The sequence below is a fragment of the Tursiops truncatus genome, chromosome 4 (assembly GCF_011762595.2).
Source record: "Tursiops truncatus isolate mTurTru1 chromosome 4, mTurTru1.mat.Y, whole genome shotgun sequence".
In the NCBI taxonomy this organism is placed as follows: Eukaryota; Metazoa; Chordata; class Mammalia; order Artiodactyla; family Delphinidae; genus Tursiops; species Tursiops truncatus.
In genome coordinates this window covers 137,084,753-137,106,283 of record NC_047037.1, presented here as the reverse complement: position 1 = coordinate 137,106,283, position 21,531 = coordinate 137,084,753, and the positions used below count along the sequence as shown (strand labels likewise).

At 42.9% G+C, this 21,531-nt stretch overlaps 1 protein-coding gene across 6 annotated transcripts in view; it reads right to left on the bottom strand.

Moving 5' to 3' along the window:
• KCNJ15 (potassium inwardly rectifying channel subfamily J member 15) overlaps positions 1 to 19,366 on the bottom strand; it is a 55,526-nt gene extending 36,160 nt beyond the window's left edge. For 4 of the 6 annotated variants that reach the window (XM_073804504.1, XM_073804506.1, XM_019923178.3 and 1 more), the window contains exon 1: positions 19,232 to 19,366. The gene's annotated coding sequence lies outside the window, so the exon portion shown is untranslated. Of the gene's footprint in view, positions 1 to 16,995; positions 17,622 to 19,154 lie in introns of those variants that run through there. The other 2 variants (XM_019923179.3, XM_019923177.3) reach the window with 2 other exon arrangements.
• Positions 19,367 to 21,531: the final 2,165 nt, after the last annotated feature.

The following is a 21,531-nucleotide window of genomic DNA, read 5'->3' as shown; positions in this document are numbered from 1 at the left end:
ACACTGATGAAAGTAATTAAAGATGATACAAATAGATGGAGAGATATACCATGTTCTTGGATTGGAAGAATCAACATTTTGAAAATGACTCTACTACCCAAACCAATCTACAGATTCAATGCAATCCCTATCAAACGACCAAATGGCATTTTTCACAGAACTAGAACAAAAATTTTCACAATTTGTATGGAAACACAAAAGACCCCGAATACCCAAAGCAATCTTGAGAAAGAAAAACGGAGCTGGAGGAATCAGATGCCCTGATTTCAGACTATACTACAAAGCTACAGTAATCAAGACAGTATGGTACTGGCACAAAAATAGAAATATACATCAATGGAGCAGGATAGAAAGCTCAGAGATAAACCCACACAGATGATGACCTTATCTTTGATAAAGGAGGCAAGAATATACAATGGAGAAAAGACAGGCTTTTCAATAAGTGGTGCTGGGAAAAATGGACAGCTACATGTAAAAGAATGAAATTAGAACACTCCCTAACACCATACAAAAAAATAAACTAAAAATTGGTTAAAAATCTAAATGTAAGGCCAGACACTATAAAACTCTTATAGGAAAACATAGGTAGAACACTCTATGACATAAATCACAGCAAGATCCTTTTTGACCCACCTCCTAGAGAAATGGAAATAAGAACAAATATAAACAAATGGGACCTAATGAAAGTTAAAACTTTTGAACAGCAAAGGAAACCATAAGCAAGATGAAAAGACAACCCTCAGAATGGGAGAAAATATTTGCAAATGAAGCAACTGACAAAGGATTAATCTCCAAAATATACAGGCAGCTCATGCAGCTCAATATCAAAAGAACAAACAACCCAATCCAAAAATTGGCAGAAGACCTAAATAGATATTTTTCTAAAGAAGATATACAGATTGCCAACAAACACGTGAAAGGATGCTCAACATCGCTAATCATTAGAGAAATGCAAATCAAAACTACAATGAGATATCATCTCACACCAGTCAGAATGGCCATCATCAAAAAATCTACAAACAATAAATGCTGGAGAGGGTGTGGAGAAAAGGGAACCCTCTTGCACTGTTGGTGGGAATGTAAATGGATACAGCCACTATGGAGAACAGTACAGAGGTTCCTTAAAAAACTAAAAATAGAACTACCATATGACCCAGCAATCCCATTACTGGGTATATACCCTGAGAAAACCATAATTCAAAAAGAGTCACGTACCACAATGTTCATTGCAACACTATTTACAATAACCAGGACATGGAAGCAACCTAAGTGTCCATCAACAGATGAATGGATAAAGAAGATGTGGCACATATATACAATGGAATATTGCTTAGCCATAAAGAGAAACAAAATTGAGTTATTTGTAGTGAGGTGGATGAACGTAGAGTCTGTCATACAGAGTGAAGTAAGTCAGAAAGAGAAAAACAAATACCGTATTCTAACACATATATATGGAATCTAAAAATAAAATGGTTCTGAAGAACCTAGGGGCAGGATGCAGACGTAGAGATGCAGACATAGAGAATGGACTTGAGGACACAGGGAAGGGGAAAGCTAAGCTGGGATGAAGTGAGAGAGTGGCATGGACACATATACACTACCAAATGTAAAATAGCTAGTGAGAAACAGCCACATAGCACAGGGAGATCAGCTCATTGCTTTGTGTCCACCTAGAGTGGTGGGATAAGGTGGGTGGGAGGGAGACACAAGAAGGAGGAGATAGGGGGATATATGTTTATGGATAGCTGATTCACTTTGTTATAAATCAGAAACTAACACACCATTGTAAAGCAATTACACCCCAATAAAGATGTTTAAAATTAAAATAAAATAAAAGGCCATGGAGATCAAACTGGAAAGTTTGGTCTTTCAACAGGCCAAAAGAAGCCAGGCTCATCTGGTAGATAGATTGAGAAGGAGGGAACAGCTGTAAAGAGATTATTTAGGAGGCTGCTATATTCATTAAGCAACACACGAACTTAAGGGCATCAACACCTACGTTCACCAACAGGTAATCCTCACACACCTCTTAGATGTGAAGTGGAGGGTGGAGAGCAAGAGCTGAAATGACTCTGGGCTTTGGTGCCTGGATGAAGAGGACGCCTTGCCTGAAAAGCAGAGGGTATTGACCATAACACGATGAGGTTGGCTCTGGCTCTGATGGTAGGAGTCCATCTCTAGGAAATAAATTGGGGGCTGGCAATGGAGATTTGGGGATCACTGCCCAAGAAGTAGAAGTTGATCACCTATGAGTCAATGAGATTTGCAAAAAAGAAAAAAATACCGAGAGAAGAAGGCAGCTGAGGGCAGAATCTTGGGGACTGCCTGTACTGAAGAGAGAGAGAACTTTCTAGCAAAGCAGCTTGAGGAGGAGCAGCCAGCAGAAGGCACGGCTCTGTAGACTCATCAGAGTGGACAACTAAGGAGGCACGATTTTGAGAGTGAGGACATGATCCAGAGGTCAGAGATCTGAGGGTGAACAAAGGGACACTGATGCTCCCAGGGGCAAAGTCTTAGATTGGAGGGAGACAAATGATTCCCTAAGAGAGCAAGGGTTACATTCATCACACATGTACGTGTCAAGCACCTACTATTTTCCAGACTCTTGTAGACACTGGGATTCAAGAGTACAGGCAAGATGCTTGTTCCATGAAGCTTCTGCTCCAGTTGTGGGGCAGAGGAAAAAAGATAAGTTATAAAAATTTTTTGAGCAGTTGAGGATGAAACTTGAGGAACTCTGTCCTTAGTCTGGGGACTGATGTCTTGGTCCTTTGGTGTAAGAGGAACAAGGCTGAAAAATGTCGAACAAACCTGTGCTGGCTCTTGAGAAGCACACAGGTGAAGTAATAAGAGTTGAAGAAAGAAGTTCAACCACACGTTGAGGAGGGAAGAGGTGGGCTGTTCTGAGTTAGGTATTGGCAAGACCGCCCATGGTAAAAGGTGCCTGGGACTCGGGATGACAAATACCACATTAGAAATGTAAACATTTGAAAACCACAGAATGGAAATGCTCAAGGTCACAGCAGCCTCATCAGCTCATGGAATCCAGGTAGTAATTGAGCACATTAAGAAGCCTACTAACTCTGCTATCTTGTTTCAGGAGAGCTGTAATTTGGTATAACTAGCTATCAATTAGTCCTGTTTTCCTCATCTGTAAAATGAGAGGGTTGGACAAAATGACCTCAAAGTTCTCTCCCAGCATGGTCAGTGCTGAACCTGAGGGCACACGTGAAATTCTGAGTTAATTTGCTTCCTTAACATCTACATCTAATGTTTAACTATTAGCGTTCAGAAATGCAGCTGCAGAACAAACAGGAATCTGTGCATGCAAAATCCTTAGTTTTATGGATCAACTTGATTTTAAAATAAATTGCCCTGTGAAAATGTACAACTTAATACTGGTGGGAGAAATCTCAAGTGTCGTGGGTAACTGAGCAGAGTAATTGGTAGGTCATTGATATGACATTGATAGGACAGACTAGAAGATGATTAGAGATGAATGGGTTCTAATATTTGCAGGCCTGGGAAATTGCTTTGTGAATAATGGGAGAAAAGGGAGACATATTGGTCAAAGGGTTTCAGGGGGTGGGGGAAGGGAAGGAGCTTTTCAAATATTAGGATAAGAGTAGGTAGGGATATTAGATACAGTTATGCAAACGTGACTTCTCTCACAGAGCTAAGAATAATTTAGAGTAATATCTGCAGGACCGTTTTAAAAATGTTTTATTTTATTGACGTATAGTTGATTTACAATTGTGTTAATTTCTGCTGTACAGCAAAGTGATTCGGTTTTATATATATATATATATACACACACACACATATATACATTCTGTTTCATATTCTTTTCCATTATGGTTTATCACAGGATAATAAATATAGTTCCTTGTGCTATATGTAAGTCCTTTTTTGTATCCCTCTCAAAATTTGTGAATAAGAGTTAACCAGGCCTTGGGTAGATTCTGAAAGCCTAAGATAAAGTATGATCACGGGGTGCTAGCGAGCTACCATCATTTAATACTTGAAAAATCGTATCACTTTCCATATGCATTGTGACTTGTGAATAATAATATACGTGATCTTGAAAGAAATGAACCTAAGTATACATGCTTTTCCAAAAAGCTGCGTTTTTATACATGTTGTCATTGAAATCAAGGTCTTTAAGGGTCAAAACTCAGCACTAACTCTGCAAGTTATTTGCTTGTAAATTTCATCTGGATTAATATAGCTAATTGCTATTTACAGAAGCATGTTCAATATATTACTATTGAAAGGAGGTTTTGGCCTAACTAACTGCATTTTAGTTTTATACCGAGGCCTTTGTTTATGCAAATAAATTCGGGTTTCAGTCTTACAGTATAAGGTACAAGTCTTAATTACTTGTTTTTCTGACCAAGTGAATATTCTATTTTATTTACAATGTCATTGAGTAGTGCTTAGTTGTTTTTAAGCACTGGAGTTTTCTTCAAATCAGTAAGATATACATGAGTTGAAATTGAAAAGAGTGGAGCGTAGAGAAGAAAATCATGCCTGAGGTCAAGATGAATCACTTTGGTTGGACCTTCCGGAAATTCCCTGGTCCTCTGAGGTCTGGGTGTTTTATTTTCCCCTTCCTTCTCTACCACCCAGGGTAATTAGCAGGAAGCACTCTGGGGGTCTTACCTGGAGTCCAGGTGCTGGGGCCCAGCTCAGGTGAAGATCCCAGCCATCTGGGGAAGTGATGAAGGAGGCTGGCTCTGCAGGGAGGAGGCTCGAGGTGCTGGGAGACTGGTTTGCAACCCGCACCTATAGGCTCTGTGCTCACGTGACAGCCGAGAGAGTGGACCGGATGTGCCCTCCACCCGGAGGTGGAAACTGGGCATCGAGCAGGGGCCTCTGTCCCTACCCCAGCAGCCCTCACACACCTCCAAGGATAGAGCCCTTGGACCACGAGTGCTTTCTAGCACAAGACTTGTTTTTTATGCATGAAAGACTGTCCCCTTGCATCATAAGATAATTATATCTGATATAGCTCCAGATTTTTCTTAAAGCTATTTGACAAAAAAAACTGCCAAGCAGAATTACCACAGAGGCCTGGGAGGCAACACAGAGTTTTCTTATTCTTCAGAGGTGCTAGGGGACACTGGAAGGTCTTTCTCTCTCCTGAATTCTACCCAAAGGGCACCGGGACCTTGGGAAATCATCGGGGGAAGCCTCACAGTTTAGCAGCTCTCAATGCCAACCTGGGGCTTCACACTTTCCCTTGTGGGTCTGATTGTGGCACTAAGTCACGGGTTTTGTGGTTTGTTTTTAAAATGTCAGGTAATTAAGCAGCCCCTTGTGGTGGAGAATTATCACAAACAAATGGGAACCCACTAGAAACTTCCCACGACATTGGCTGGATCCCGTGCACCTTCGTTTGCGATGACCTCTCCATTCATTTCTACAGACGTTTCTTCCCTGCACAGTCTGTTCCCATGATGACCTCAGGACAGGATGTGGGCAATCTGCACATCGTAACAATGACCAGGTCCGGCAGCCAGGGCCTGGGTGATTCTATAGTGTAAGCAGCGTAGTACATGGGCTCACTACATTCTGATAAGAAAAATACTAACATGCCACTCAGCCCAGTTCCCAGAGATTTTCCTTATAGGACTGACCTTAGGAATGAGAGTTCAGAGAAGGAACTATTGACAAATGTCAATGGTTTAGGAAAAGTAGGAGTCTTCTGTTTTTCTTTTTTTCATTTTTTTTTTTTTTTTGGCCACACTGCATGGCATGCAGGATCCTAGTTCCCGGATCAGGGATTGAACCCTTGGCCCCTGCACAGAGTCTTAGACACTGGACTGCCAGGGAAGTCCCAGGAATCCTCTATCTTTTTAAAACATGCAAATGTCTAACTAATTTTCTATTTCTTTCCATTCACTCCTCTCATCTGTTTCCAAACTATAAGACGGTTCAGTTATTTGGCATCCCCCTGAGTTGGGGGTTCATCTTTTCCTCTTGGGTTCCTCCTGGGATAAGAGGAGCCCTGGTGAGGGGTCTCAAGCACCGTTAGAAGAACCAGCTTCTCTATGTGCTGCAAGACCCCAGGCAAGTCATATGACCCCCTGGGCTTCAGTGTCCTCATCTGTAATGGGAGAGAGGGTCACACTCACTTCTCTGAAAATCCTTTAAGCTTTAACTTTCTATGAAGTGAAATTTCAAGAAAAAACACAGAGAGCCCAGACTCCAAACTTCAGCTTATTTAATCAGGTACGGCAGTTTTATAAGAACATCTGTCTTGGAAGACACCCCGTCCAGTTTTGTCACTGAGAAGATTTAGGAAGATGGACGTTCCTGCAGCTAAGACTCCTGCTGCTTTTGGTGACTTCTGGTACCTCGGGAGACTGGGCTCCATGAGACGAGAGTGATGCTGTCACTAGGAACTATCTTTGGCTCTTCAAGAAATTGTGCTAGAGACCTATCTGCTACATTTAAAATTCTTTATAAGACATGTGGCATGTATGGAAGTACATGTGACCCAGGTGATAAAATAGTTACACACTCCCTTAAACATTAACTTGCTTATAAATCTTTTTACCCTCTTACTATAAAGAACAAGGAGTCAAGTGTTGTCTTGGTCTTCTCATAAATATCCAGCGAGAATGAGCTACCAAGTCGTGAAAAGACATTAAGAAAACTTCAGTGTATATTACTAGGTGAAAGAAGCCAATCTGAAAAGGCTACTTACTGCATGATTCCAACTACATGCCATTCTGGAAAAGGCAAAACTGTGGTGGCAGATAAAGATCAGTGGTGGCCAGGGATTAAGAAGGAAGGGAAGGATGAATAGGGAAACACTGAGGGTTTTGGGGCAGTGAAACTACTCTGTATGGAATTGTAATGATGGATACATGTCATTACATATTTGTCCAAACCCATAGAATGTTCGACACCAAGAGTGAGTCCATATGGTAAACTATGGACTTTTGATGTCAGTGTAGGTTCACTCTTGGTAAGAAAACTCTACCATCTGGTGAGTGATGTTGATAATGGGGGAGTCTGTGCATGTGTGGTGGCAGACGGTGTATGAGAAACCTCTGTACATTCCTCTCAATTTTGTTGTAAACCTAAAACTGCTCTAAAAAAGGTATTGAAAAATCATACATATATACACTTTGAATATTTATATTATTAGGGAAGAGACCTTGCAGGCAAAGGCAACAAGATGGGATGAAACCAGAAGCAACAGAACAGGGGGCCTGAGTGGGTAGGGACAGAGCATGGGTAACTGAGGTCAGGTGATGGAGAACCTTGACGATAAGCAGGTCCTGGAACGGGTAACTGCAGGACACCACAGTAGATGCTTACGACTACTGGGTTCCATGGAACTAGTTAAGACTGCTACTAATTGCAAACATCCCCAGCTCCCAAGGGCACCTGGTGTTCTCTTGATGCCAAATTGATTCTGTCTCCTCTTCTCTGAATTTGGGAGACTTGTGGTTTCTTTCCACACCAGCCTGTGCAGTATGTAGTCAATTTATAGTTTACAGGGAATTCTCCCACACCCATATATGCTTTCCACTGAAGTACTTTTTCCTAGACCCGCCCAAATTCCAGAGCATGGTTCAATGGTATGCCAAGTTCATAGTCTTTCTCTCTGTCACTCTTCTCTCCTTATAAGACCTAGGAGAAAGTTACCTTTTAATGCTTCTATGTATTTTTAACAGAAAAGAATGAAGGACCAAAAAAAAAAAAATTACAAGGGTAATTTCTGATTCAATTTGCGTCGAGAACTACAGTCTTTTCTAGAGGGAAACCCAGTAAGCTAGTCCTGCCAAAACTAAACTCTCCTTCATCAAAGTTTGAGTAGCTACAGGGGTATAATCCCTTTAAAAAATTAAAAATATTTAAAAAGCTGCTTGCAGATTTTGTAAGGGTGGTAACCTAGACTCTGGAATTGTGAGTTTCTTTATAAAGTAATTTCTAAAAAGCAGAATTGTATAAAAAGGGAATTAGGTCCTCAGGGAAGAAAGGAGGGTTGCTTTGGGTCATATTGAGAATATTTGTTCCCTAATGATTCATAGAAACAGGGGTGACTTCCCCACACTTTTACAAAAATCTGCTCATCGAACACTCCTGTTTTATTCTTGCGGGTAGGAATTTCTTCAAGTTTACAGATGAGAATCTAAGAAGTTAGATAACTTTCGGAGGATCACACAGCACAGAAGTGAAGACTCCAATCCAGGGATTCCACTCCCAAGTTTAACTTTATTTTTTCACCAGCTGCCTTAAAGAAAAGCCTTGCTTTGCCCTTGGGAGTGGGGGTGGTGGTGAGGAATCAGTGGGGGAGGGTGGCGACCAGGAGTGGGGAGAGAAAGAACCAACATCTGTTGATTGCTTCCCATACACCCTACAGTACACACTGAGGCTCTGACGGTCAGTGCATCTCACCCATGGGAGCCCGCACACCTGAAATTCACATCCAGGAATGTCAGCTCCCAAGTCCAAAGTCTTTTCCTGAGACCAACCTGCCCCTCTTCACAGACAGCCCTCTGTTTGTCAAGTTTCCACCGTTATCTACCTTGAGGCTTTTCTCATTCCTCTCCCAACTTTTTTTCTCTAGGGCTTCAGGAACTCTTACCAAACACATTCTGAAAAAAAAAAAATCTACATTTTCTTACTCCCCTCCCCCAAATGTTATGATTTTTATGTCCTCTTTTACATCTTCATGTTTATCCTTTTGCTGTTCATTGTAGTTATCAACTATACTTCAATAATAAATTGAAAAAAAGAACTCATCAAATATTCATATTCTTTAAGACAGAAGTTTCCAAAAGACTACCCATTTGACTTTTGCTAAGAAATTAAGACTGTGACTTTTTTAAAAATCCACCTACATATTTTTCAAAACTACTATAATATAGCATTTTAGGTTTTGCTGAAGTTTTGCTTAATCCCATTACAACACCGAAAAAGTAGAAGATAGTCCCAGCAAAACAAACTTGAAACTGTAGATTCAAAGCCAACAACGAATCATTCTGAAGGAACTGGCCCAGCCTGCTCTCTCTCTCCATCGTTAAGACTATCTGTCAGATCCTGTTTGTATTCAAAAGGTCTCCGATCTTATAAAAGAATAAATTTGAAAAGTCTTGCTTTAATCATGTCAGTAACTAGCAAATTTGGACGCTGCATTATCTTTCCCTTTTGATTGGAAACACATTCAAGAATGGGCTTGTGGACTTCCCTGGTGGTGCAGTGGTTAAGAATCCGCCTGCCAATGCAGGGGACACGGGTTTGAGCCCTGGTCCGGGAAGATCCCACATACTGCAGAGCAACTAAGCCCGTGCGCCATAACTACTGAGCCTGCGCTCTAGAGCCCATGAGACATAACTACTGAGCCTGTGTGCCACAGTTACTGCAGCTCGTGTAGAGTCCGTGCTCCGCAACAAGAGAAGCCACCGCAATGAGAAGCCTGTGCACTGTAATGAAGAGTAGCCCCCGCTCGCTGCAACTAGAGAAAGCCCGCGTGCAGCAACGAAGACCCAACACAGCCAAAAATAAATAAATAAACAAATACATTTATTAAAAAAAAAAAAAAAAAGAATGGGCTTGTAGTTTATCCAGAGTGTCTCAGGAAACTAAAGCACATAACTTGCAGAGACCAGGTATTCACCCAGTTCCCAGGGGCCTGAGTTGCTGGAATCTTCCTTTGGGAATACATGTAACCACCCTCTGAGCTAAGCACAGACTATTAAAATCATGATAGATGTTAATTTATGGAATAACTTGCCTGACTTTAAAGAGGAGCGGGAGCAGATTAACCATACTTAGAACAGGGAATAGAGGAAAAGACACTTATGTCACTAACACGAGTAGAAGTAGCCATCCTCCTGGCCTCTGAGACTCTGATTGGCCAGCCAAACGATCATCTCTCAATTCATCTGACTTTCTTTCTGGGGAGTACATTGGGATGGCGCTACCAAGCCCTCCTGCAACATCTTTTCTTGCTGGTACCTTTAGACTCTCTGCTGCTTCTCTTCTTCAGTTCCCAAACATGCTTCTCCACTTCTCTGATGTGCGAGTCAGGGCAGGTATTAGTAGCAGTGTCTTCAGAAAGTTCCTTCTGCCTTTTGCTACTGGGTCAGAAGACTCTTTGGTCATCCATCTGCTTCCCTGATTATCCATTCTCTTTCTGCTTGGTGGACTTTCCCTCTTCCTTCTTGCGCCCCCAGTTATATCCCCCAGGGTCTTTTAGTCATCCTCTTTTATTTCTCTTTATTCTCTCTCAGCATCCTCTACCTTACTCCCTCGACCGGTTCTGGCCCCATTTCTTTACCTGTGCCTCCTCTTAGATTCAATCTGCGTTTCCAATGTCCCCTGGTTCACCTCCCATAGAGAACTGCTCAGAACCGACTCGTCCAAAACACAACTCACATTGTTCTCCCTGCATCCAACTACTTCTCCTGATTTTTGGTTCCAATCAATGGTGCCCTCATTCTCCCACCTGTGTGTCTTGACACTCCCTCACTCCTGCCTAATTAGTGCGAGCCCAGAGGTCCTACCTTCTTAGTGTATCTCGTGTGTGTGTCTCTCTTTCCCTCTCTTCTTCCCCTGCTCTGCTCCAACTCCCCAGTCCCTTTGCCCAGCCTCTCAAAATACCCTTCTGACAAGTCACATGGTCTTCACTACTGGGCTGATATTCAAAAGTGCAGCTCAAGCAAAACCTTCAGTGACTCCTCATTGCTTATGAAACCCCAAACAGCCCTTCCCAACGAGCTTACCCTTAAGGCTCATCTCCCAGGGAGCAAAACTTCAGGGTGTGGCCTCTAGAGACCGATGGCCTCACTTCAAAGCCCAGGATCACACCGTCTGAAACCTGTGATTGTATACTGAACCTCTGCTCTCTGCTTTCCTCATCTCTAAAACAATGCTAATAAGAAAGCCTCCCAGATAGGCAGTGGTTGTGAGGATTAAGACACAGCTGGAATGATCTGGCCTTTGGTGAGCACTCAGCAGTGTCCACCATCATCAGCGTCATCTAGCTTCTTGTCATGACTCCCAGACTCCTTCTCTGCAGCAGACTCAACCCTCTGCCCACTGCAAGCCTCCCTGCCCTTCCCTTCAGGTGTACCTTTGTGCCTGCCTTTCTCCTGACCCCTGATGGCTTCTCCTCCCCATATCCTGATTTTCGAAGTCTTATTCATGCTCCAAGGTTCTCTCCAAGACCTTTCCCAACTGTCCCAAAGAGATCTGATCTTTCCCTCTTTGACTCTCCTCAGGCTTTTGTCAAGGTTTCATGTAATGCTCATCATATTCTGCCGGGCAGCACAGCCCTTCATGTGTTTTGAGTATTTCTTACTATTTTTCCACCTGCATCCCCATCCACACCTCCTCCCAGCAGTGGGGTGGAAGTTCCTTGAGATTAAAGACTAAGTCTTCTCCTCCTGTATCTTCTGAGACACAGCCTTCCAGCCTCCTGCAGAGCAAGCTGCCGGCACATGTGTACCAGGTAGAGAGAACTGAGTGTCAGAGCCTAACCAGCCACATTCCTGAGTTGATTAATTATACATTTTGACCAATATAGCGCTAGGAAGTCACAAACCGTTTCTTCGGATATTGAATACAAAACAGAGTGCTATGCAAAAAAGGCTAGTTAAGAGACCATTCCCAGGATATTGGACTAGACAAGTTAAAATCCATAACTGTAAAATGTATGTTTAACTATACAACCCTCATGCAGCCTCAGACTCTGAAACACCATGTACTGGCATCCACTACTCCTAGTCGGAATGAAATGCATTTGATTGTAATCACAGAAAAGTGGCTCTTATAAGTTTTAGTCCTATAATATTTCATCTTTAAAATGGGCAAATCTTAGAAAATGCTCTTCATCTTAAAATTTAAAACACATTGCGAGCCAAATACCCTCATTGCCGCAGGTATGCTAACACAGACTGTATCTAAGCACAGCATTTGAGGGAGACTGAAATGATGTGAATTCCCTTGTCTCCTGGATGGGTCACGCCATGGATCAAATCATCCTTTCCTCCCCAAGACTGCAGTAGATTCTTTCATTCCTTTCTTTCCTTTATTTTCTTCTCCAGGATCAAACTTTCAGGCCACACCAAACCCTGCTGGCTCTGCATTTACTTTTTCTGTTTTATTTTCATTTTCCTCTTTCCAAAATACTCTGCGTGTTTCCTATTTTCCCTCCGTGGGGCTCACACAAACTCCTACATTGTAACTTGGTGGCCTGTTTCTTCTCACTCATACAAATATGTCTCCCTCCTTAATAGCCCCCTTTAAGTGATTCTAACAGCCAGTCTATCCCTTTGTAATGGTCATCAAGGGAGAAAATGCACTAGTCAGGAGTTTTCAGATACATGTATTTTCAAAACACTTCAGATACAAAGTCCTGTGCTCTATGTTTACAGGATGGGACGGATGTAGGTCACGGTTCAACTGAAGATGTAATTACAGCAGAAATTTTGCCTCGGTGTCAATGCATGTTGGTTCAACAAGCATTGCCTAAGGAATTATTTGGACCAAGCTCTGGGAGCACAGAGGAAGAATCAGGTAAAACCTCCGTGGACATTGAGCTTACGACCCAGTAGGGGAGAGACACAAGTAGACAGGCGATTGCAAAGTAGGACCAAGTGGGGTGAACCAGCTACATCCTGATGGAGAAAGTTTATAACCTCACTTACAGACAATTAAATTATAGAAATAGTGAGAAAACGAAAAAAAGAAAAAGATCTCGAGAGGCAGAATTAACATTGTCTTTTAAAAGAATTATAAAATATGGTGCACATAAAACTAGATCCAAGGAGTGCCTAATTGATTTCCAGGGTCAAATATGAAGCATATTTTAAAATATACATTGAATTCTAAAGTCACAAACAAGATTCCACTGCTGTGGGTCAGGGTACATTAATTTGTGGTTTTTAAAAATAGGTTAAAACTCATATAAGTAAATGATTTCATCAAATTACTTCTTTGAGGCTTACTCTTATTTTTCTTTTCCATCTACTTTTAATTAGTATTGTATTTGTGTGAGGGTATGTGGATGTGTCTTTGTAAATTCACCTGAATCCTTTTGGGAATAAGATGTACATAAAGAAACAAAGAGACAAAAAGGAAATAAATTATTTGCAGCTGACTGTGGGTGGCCACTTTGTAATCCCAAAGGCTGGCCAGTCACCTACAGGTCCCAAAAGTACAACTCACAGCCAAGTGGAGTATGAAACTTGTAACATGTTCTTTTCCTGGAGTATGTGAAAACTTTCCAATCAGAGCCTGCAAAAGTGTCCTCCATGGGGTTGCGTGAAGTATTAGTCAGAGGAGTGAATAATAGTTACAAGGAGGCGGAAGGAGGCGGCAGACAGTTTTGTAGTCCAACATGGTTTAAACAACTTGGGATTCAAAGTTAAAGGATGCCTTTGCTGCTGGATTTCTTAGACTTTTTAATATGGTAATGATAACTGGCACATTCTAAGAGGGAGTTCTAGACTATGACAGATTTCCCAAACCTATCAGAGTATAGACCTTCTTATCTCCTGTAAGCCAAGAATTACACAGAACTCTCCGCAGGACCACTTGCTGGCCAGCAGAACTTCCCAGGAGAGATGCTGCTTTACTGTCAAACTTGATTGTGTTTTGGGATGCTTCCTTCAGCCTTCTGGCTAGGGGATTGCTCCTGCCCCTAGACCCCTAAGACAAGAAGTAGAGGGCCAGCTTCCAAGGGGTCTTCCCCCAGTTCCCAAGAGATTGAGTCACGAAGGCACTGGAGTGGACCCCTCAGTCCCCTCACCTCCCCATGCCAATAGGGATCAGGTGAGTTGTGGTGTTAAGAGGTGAAACCCTGAGTGTTCCCTAATCAGATTATCATGACATCCTGTGGACGATAATGGAGTCACATGAATATGATACCCACCTCCTTTGTTAAAGGGTGGTGCTAAGATCATTGTCACCATGGCAACACTGTTTAGAGGGCAATTGTTTGTACACTTAATCTTTACTATGGACCTTAAGTGTAAATTATAGATTTGAAATTTACTAAACAAGACAAGATGTTGAAAATAAAGCAGCATTGTACTGTGACATTGTTGGCGTTGGAATAAATTCCTCTATACCTACACAGTTAGTGTCATTATTAACGTTATGGCTAAATACATATCCACGCTCGCTGCCTTTGTTAGTTGCATATATATGTCTGCATGTGATGTAGCTCACTATTGGTTTATACATAAATTCTTTCCATGGACTTTTGAAACTAGGACGAGGACAGGGCAGCTTCTCATTCCTCAGTATTTAGAGAATTCTTAATAAAGGAGCCAGGTGCTCCTGGGCTCATATGTATATATTTTTAACTTGTAGCAGGTATGTGGGGATAGGATTTGTAGGAAAAGTAGTGATGATGTCAAATTTCATGATATTTCAAAACAAATGATAGGCTTCTCAAATGTGTTCTTGGAAGCTAGGGCCAGACAAAGGGGTAACTCAGGAAGTAAGAAAGCCAGATTCATTCGGGGAGCCAACCTTGCATTCTTTGGCAGGAGACTAGGATGAGCAAGATACCAATCTGCAATATTTGAAGACGTAAAATTCACTGAGTGAGAGCATTATTTGGCCTGGCAGGCATGGGTTTAGCCAGCATTCATACTGAGAAATGATACTGATAACTGCGATTGGAGCTGGAAACAGCACTCATAGAAATAGAAGAGGCTGTCCCTTGCCAGACACGTAGATATTTCGCTGGGCAAGGCCTCAAGCCTATTAAAAGAGAAGTGTGTTCTTGATGCCTTTAATATCTTTCTAGGTTCTAGGCCCGCGACTAGCGCGAAGTTCTTCCGTTTTTAACTTGAGGACTTTTCAAATGGAAAAAGTGCACCATGAATTTCAATTCCCACATACTCAGCTGTAGGAGTTTTGATAGCATCTTACCATTAGCATCTTACCACTGGGTAGTTATAACCTAACGTTTATGACCACAGTACAAGGATCTACATTTCACAGCATTGTGCCAGTGAAATGAGAAATGTTCTAGGTATCACCCACATCAGTCTTCCATATATCACCAATCATTAGATGTATATAATCACAATTATTTGATATTTTCACTTATCAGTTTTCAGAGTTACTTAGAGGGCAACCAGCAGCTAAAATTTACATAAATTAATTCAACCATTCCTGCAGGAAACAAGTATTGGGCCTTTATGACGTAGGACACAGAGTGGATTTGTCATGAAGCTAATGAAATGCAAGCTTCAGGGCTCCTCCCTTGTACCAACCTTCTTCAAAGCTTTGTACCTAATTCTACAGTCATAATTTTGCATTCCTCTTCCTTAAAGAGTGCTCTCAAAATTGTATAATCTTCAAGCTCCATAAAATCTTGATCAGCCTCTGGTCCCGGCACTGGAGAAAACTCACAAGAAGTTCATAGTCATCAGCCCCACAGCAGGGCAACTTCGGCTGAAACAGGATGTGGATTGAAACCCAAACCCAAACCTGGGCCCTGAGAACTGGATCCTTTTCTGCAGAGTTCCTCCTCCAAGCCACCTCTTTTGTATTCATTCCGATGGCCCTGACAGTGACTGAGGGTTAGAGTGATTTGTAATCCCAGGGTCACAGTCAGGCCATGGATGTCACTTCCCTGAACTCGGAACCCCGAATGGGAGCCTAAGTAGCCAATGCAGCCATGTGACTACAGATCAGGCCACCATGGAAGGAACTGCTTGCCTTGTTTAATGTGGATCAATACACTTCTAGATTGCTCTGAATCTGAGCTGTGGGGTCATGCGGAAGAACCAAACAAAACCGTGCTTATTCTATTGCTAATTCCTTTCAACGGCTCCTCTGGGTCCTCAGCCCCCAGGTAACACGGGCCTGCTCTTCTACTTCACTGTTTCCCATGGACAGGTGTGTTCCTACAGACAAGTGTGTTTTGTCCTTCTCGTGTATCTTCTGATTCTGTGAGCCTGGTCAGGCAACCCTAGTTCATCTTCCAATAGGACTGAAATATCTGGAATTCTGTGTTATGGAATTTTAGGTGTGGGACCACAGACTATTCTGGAATTAGGCCAGGTGTGAATTTCTAAAGTCCAATTGGGTTGCAGTGACTATTGGCTTATGAATCCTTTCACCAGATAAGTCACGGTACCAAATGAAGGGAAGGCAGGTGTACAGACCCCTCACAAGCTCTGACCTTTGTTTATGAGAAAAGCAGAAATATTTTTAGTTAAAAAGCCCTGGGAATACAGTGGGAATTTCTACGTGGACTCAGCTGCGTTGTGAGCAGAGGTGCCCACGTTGCTGTCTGCATTAGCCCAAAGAGCATTTTGCAGGGAGGGCAGATTTTCAGATTCGTCTTTCTTGCTTTGTCTTTTACCAGGAACGTCTATATGCTCATTTTTTTCCCTTTTATCTTAACAAAGTAATGCTTAGCAAATAAAACTTCTTTCCCAGAACCTTCGCTTTCAGATTTTAAGTTATTTTCTCTTCTCTCAATTCTCCATTTCAAGGTGGGGAAGGTGGGCTGCCCTTAGTTCCTTTAGCTGTGGGAAGGTTTGGCACTTCTGGAGCTGCTCTTTCTGGCCACACAGTGCTTTCTCTGTCTGTAAAACTGGCAGCAGGAGGCCACCTGAGCGGCAGGAAAGAGCCAGGTGTTTGGGGTCAGATCCGCCCCCTTCCATGGCACTGCATCCTTGAGGGGCACAGAGCAAGCCCCCCCACACACACCCACCTTGGATCGCTTTGCTCCTCTGTTCTCCCCGTACCCAGCCCGGCCACACCAGTTGCACCCAAGCCCCACTCCCAAGGTGCGTCTACAAGATGAAGGTGAAGGGCAGGAGAGAGGAGAATAAAGAATCATCCCTGTCTGATATGCGTCTTTCACTTACCCTTTAATAAGCAACACACTCTTCTTTGCGAGCATGAAAGCTAACATTAACTCTGGCCATAGCTTTCTGACTATTTTTGGAGCAGAATTCTTTTTACTTAAAAGAAGAATTGAAACAGCACAATTGGAGATACCTGATTTACTCTGGCGTGAAGTGCTTGAATGGTTGCAGGGGAGAAGACGGTAGCTGAATTCCTTACAGAGTAAAGGCTGAAAGGCATGACTAGGGAGCTTTATATGCCTTAAACAAGCCTTCCCAGGGACTTGTCATCAGCAGCTCCAGCATGCTTACGGTTCATTCTGCAGACTCCTGCGCTGGTCCTAAGATTCTGATGCGTCCACCAGGCAAATACTCTCCACAAACATCTCTGGACTCTGAAGCAGAGTCAGGAAGGAAGTCAGTGGGCTGCCCCGCGTCTCTGACAGATGAGAGGGGGTGTGGCAGGAAAGGAGATTTCAAATGCTTGACATTTAGTGATTAAGTCCGAAAATGTTTGTCTTTGATGCCTAAAGCCACACATTGGTGGCTCTTCTTGTACAAAGCACGTTGTCATTCAGGTACATAATTACACACACACACACACACAAACCAGAAACTTCAGCCCTTTTAAGATTTCCTTCACACAAGGGCAGAGCGAGAGTAGAAGGATCCAGCAGACCTGCTTCTCTCAGCTCTTCGGGACCGTGGGCATGGGAAGCCTGGGGTCTCACTCTGTCTCTTTTCCCCCAAACATGGGGCTGTCTACACTGGTTCTAAGTGTCAGGAGAGGAAATTGGGGAAATAGCACTTTCCGTAAAATGACCACAACGGTTGATGAGAGGAAGGAGTGATGAGAGTGTGGGAGGAGTTTTTAAAAATGTGTTTTCCTTAAGCAACCAGAATCGCCAAATTCAGCTAAGTCTATTTCTAGAAAACCCCCAAACTACTTAGGCATTTACTTAATTCAGTGAGAACCTGTCAGCCCCGTTATTTGATTAGTGTTTCTGAGATGACTGGTGATTTGGTGAAACTCTTCTACTCTCCAGACGTTTGCAAAGACCAGTCATATGACCTCTGCGTTGCTCCCTGCCTGGCCATTTACTGTATTTATCACTAGGGAAGGAAGAAAACTGCTAAAAAAAAAAAAAAAAACCTGGGGAAAACAGTTCTGAGGGCAGATGTGTGTAAGGTAAGCACTTAGTTGTCATAAAATGATGGCATTTAAAAATGCATGATCGTTGTATTTGACTCTTCTCTTTTGATTTTTAGGACAATTTTAAATTGAAAGAATTTATCACCTAAGGCTATCGTAGATCATTACATATTTATTTTAACATTTATGAGAGAGGACAGAATGGAATAGGATCTAGGATTAGCAGTTGTGTGTGTGTGAGTGTGATTTTGAGGTTTCAAAAAAAGAACTTCAAGAATCACTTGTAATATTTTTTTCAAAATCCTTCCTTTAGATAAACAAACAAACAAAAAGATTAAGATATTTTCTGATGAGAAGAAATAAATCTAAAGATTTGAATTGAGTAGGACTAATTTTGGTCTTTAATTTTGCCAAGTTGAACATCGCATTTGTTGTAAGTTTCCTAACCTGCGACTTAAAGAAATCATGAGGTCAAGAGATTTCTGTTGAACAGCACATTCTTATTTCCTTCAGGCAACTCAATGCGGAAGTGCAGAGGAGATAAAAAAAACTAGCTTCACAGGAACAATGTGGAAATTTCACCCAGTATAACATTGATTAGCTGAGAACCGTCTAGACCCCCATGAAATTATACACAGGTTATAAAACGCATTAGCCATGGGTTGTGAACCAGGTTCCTAATGTTTCCAAAGTCAGAATTGTTTACATTCCTTATACCTACCACAGAAAACTTACATTACTTTTTTCTTATAAGGATAGGTAACAGATTTTAAAATTTTCCGGCGAGGTTTCGCCTTACGCCAAGCTAAACTGATTTCTCCGCCGACTAAGGAAAATAACTGCTGAAGAACGACGCAAAAAACCCATGTAATCACTAAAAATCAATAACAAACTTGCTCTCACAGACACTAGGAGAAAAAAACACTTGCAAACAGAGTAATTCTTCTCGCTCCATCTAGATCACTTACACCCACAGCAAACAAGACAACATCTGGTTATTGTTTTACAGGCATGAATAAAGCCTTTTTTTTTTTCTTGCCCCATCATTAAGTAAAAACCCGTTTTCCACAGGCAAACAGCACTTGTAAATTCCCCCAGATAAGCCTGGAAGTCTTGAAGGATTTAAGTCAGTTTCAAAAGAATCGCAACATTTTCATTACCTTTGGAAGGAAAGTTTTTCAGAAATCCCTCCAGCGAGCAGCATGTTCCAGAATTGACCTAAGCCTGTGCCTCTTACCTGCGAGGACTGGTGAATGCAGGCGCCTGGCTAGATGCGAGGTTATGAAAAGGCGAGGAGATGAGTCCTCCACGCAGGTCGCCTTGGGAAGCCTAGGTCTTCAGGTTCTCTCAGAATGGAGAAAACGCTCTCGCTGTGCACTGTCAGTCAAAAACAAGTTGGTACAAGTCGGAGTAGGATTTACCTGAAGGAACTGAAGAGAGAAAGAAAGAGATTGGGAGAGATTGGGCGGAGGGAGGGAGGAACGGGAAAGGAGGGGGGGAGGGAGGGAGGGAGGGAGGGAAGGAGAGAAAGTGAGAGAGAGAGAGAGAGAGGAATCTGAGAAAGGAGACCACGATGTCAGCAGTGTGTCTTAAGGGAATCTACAGACCGGCAAAATATTCTGATGGACACCCAGTCCTGAGTTCTCCAAACACCTGCATAAAAAAAAAAACTAATGCCCTTTTAAAGAATGCCAGTTAATCTTTAAGAAACTTTGGCCACTCTTATCACAGCCTTTATAAAGGTCCCTTTGCGGAAATAAACTATAAATAAATAACCAGATTATACTTTTTAACAAGCTCTCCTTCACCTCCTGTTCTCTCCTCCTCTTCCCTCTCCCCACTCCAGGTGAATATTAACAAAAATCCTTCCTCCTGGGAAAATCAGGATGAACCCATATAGATAATGCATATATCAAATATACGTATAAGCAAACATTGCAGATGGACACTCTATGTTTTTAATTCAATCTCCTTCTGGCTGTATTGATTTGTTTCTATAGCCTTTGTTTTCCCTGATCAAAAAACATAAAAAGGTGGATAGATATGGGTAAAATCGAGTTCTTCCACAGCATGGAAATTGGGAATGAGATTCCATGTTGGAATCATCCCAGCGTTGGTCCACAGAGTCTAGCACTTTTATGAGAAATGGTCCTAATTCTGGAATGCATTTGTGTGTCCTTCCTACACCAAGCAGTTTCTTGCAGCCATCATGCCAAGGGACGCCAGTCCACAGCCCTTGCCTGTCACCAGCTGTCCTGTGGCCAGAGTAGACCCTGGTACACCCTAAGGGAGAAGATGCCCACAGGCACTTTCCCTAATGAGATCCCCTGCACTGGTCCAGGGGCAATACCTTGGTGGGAAGCAAAGACCCTCTGTCACCATGGAGATGATGACACACTCACACAGTCTCTTACACAGACACCTGGGCGGGGCCAGGGTGCTGCAGCTGCTTCACATTGGAGGGAACAGGGAGTGAGTTGATTTGTTGGAAGAAAATGATATGTCTGCTTTCCTGAGTTTTGGGTTCCACACTCCTGTGCATCTCCTCTCCTTGACCCTGGGTTCAGCTGCATCTGTTCTGGGGCCTTGAACTAACTGAAGGCAGGAAAGCCTGAGGAGTTATTCTGCTTTGGCTGGGGGGGGGAAGGTCTGAGACCTCCCCATTTTCTCCTACTTCCTCCCTTGATCCCAAGCCCAGGTATAAATCATCCCCTGCCCCTGATTCCCCAGTGGGAACATGCACCTGTCCCCATCCTTTTGTCCTTTTCCTTCCCATGAAGCAATGGTTTCCTCTTCTGCTGGGAAGAGTGCAGTGGCCCCTAAGAGAAGACCCTGGGCTCCCAGAGGCTCAGGACTTGAAGAAGCCACGTAGGTCCAGACCTCTTCAAGCTGGTTGTCTTCCTCCAGATCCATAAAATCAGATAGATCTCATGGGAGGGAAGGTATTATAAAAGTCCCATATAAAACAGGTAAACACAGAGATGGAGAAAAACAAAAAAGGGGAAATGCAGCATTCAAGATCTGACCATATCCCACCCCAGACGATTTGCACAAGCTGTTCCCTCTGCCTGGAATGCTTTTCTTCAGATCTTCATTCACCTGCTCAACCCCTTATCACCATTCAGGTTTAGCCCAAATGTTACCTCTTCATCTCCCGTGGTTCCAATCCAACTCTGTACCTCAACTCTCCCTCTCACTTTGTGTATCACTTAGCACTGTCTAAATTGTCCTCTTTATCATTTACTGTCTGTGCTCCTTTTCAGAGCTCTACCACGCCTGTCTGGCTTGCTACATGTTCCTGGAGGGACACCTGACACATCATAGACCCTTAAAAAATTGTCAAGAAGGGCTTCCCTGGTGGCGCAGAGGTTGAGAGTCCGCCTGCCGATGCAGGGGACACAGGTTCATGCCCCGGTCCGGGAAGATGCCACATGCTGCGGAGCGGCTGCCCCTGTGAGCCATGGCCGCTGAGCCTGCGCGTCCGGAGCCTGTGCTCCGCAATGGGAGAGGCCACAGCAGTGAGAGGCCAGCGAACCG